Genomic DNA, 1,343 nt, shown 5'->3' with positions numbered 1-1,343 from the left:
TGGCCACTATAGAAAACAGTAAGGAAGTTCTTCAAAGAATTAAAAATAGAATAACCATATGACCTAGACATTTTGCTTCTGGTTACATGTCCAGAGAAACTGAAATCAGTGTGTTGAAGAGATATCTATAATCACATATTCATTGCCGCATTATTCACAATAGCTGAAATAGGGAATCAACCTAATTGATGGATGAGTGGATAAAGAAAATGTGGTGTATGTGCATGTGTGTATACACACATAATCATGTACACATGTATATACAATTTAACACAATTCTTAAAAATGAGAAGGAAACTATCATTTGTGGCAATATGGATAAACCTTGGGGACATTATGCTAAGTGAAATAAGCCAGATACACACACAAAAAAGTGCTACATTACTTTACTTGTGCATGAAATTAAAATAGTTGATGAGGAGATGTCGGTCAAGGGTACAAAGTTTCAGTTAGACAGGAGGAATAAGTTATATTCCTATTATAGAGTGTGGTGATGACATTTAATAGTAATGTACTGAATACTTGAAAATTATAAAGAGTAGATTTTAAAGGTTTTAACCAAAACAATGATAAGTATGTGAAGTGATGGACATGTTAATTTGCTAATTAGCGTGATTTGGTCATTTCACAATGTATACATGTATCAGAACATCACATTGTACACCATCAATATATACAGTTTTTATTTGTCAATTATACTTTAATAAAGGTGGATGGAAAAAAGAAAAAAAAAAAGAACCAGTTCAAGACACATTATATTAAAGTGCCTAACATAGAGAATTAAAATAGAGTATTAAAAGCTGCAAAAGAAAAATATCAAATCATATTTAGAGGTAGGGCAATAAAACCTTTCTTTCTTTCTTTTTTTCTTTCTTTCTTTCTTTTTTTTTCTTTCTTTCTTTCTTTTTTTTTTTTTTTTTGCCTTTTCAACTTAAAAGCAAGGAATGCTTTTGACCCTAGCCAGTAAAACTATCATTCAGAACTGAAGAAGAAATAACTTTCCATGATAAGAATAAACTTAAAGAATCCATGGCAACTAAACCTGCTCTACAGAAAATACTTACAGAAATGCTACACAAAGTAGAACTTGAAAATAAACCCCACCGCTATTAAATGAATGATGCTGTTCAAAAGAGCAATTAAGCAAGTTAAAATTAAGGAAAAATTAAATCTGTGAAATAAGCCAAAATTACTGTAAATAATAAAATTCTCCCCATAATAACTGAATGCAAATGGGCTTATCTCTCCAATTAAACGATGTAGACTGATGGGATTTAACAAAAAAGCAGTGGAATGAATCTGACCTAGTTTTCCTATTTACATATATTAATATACCAGTGGAA

The sequence above is a fragment of the Marmota marmota genome, unplaced genomic scaffold (assembly GCF_001458135.2).
Source record: "Marmota marmota marmota unplaced genomic scaffold, marMar, whole genome shotgun sequence".
Lineage (NCBI taxonomy): Eukaryota > Metazoa > Chordata > Mammalia > Rodentia > Sciuridae > Marmota > Marmota marmota.
Note: the sequence above shows the minus strand (reverse complement) of the source record.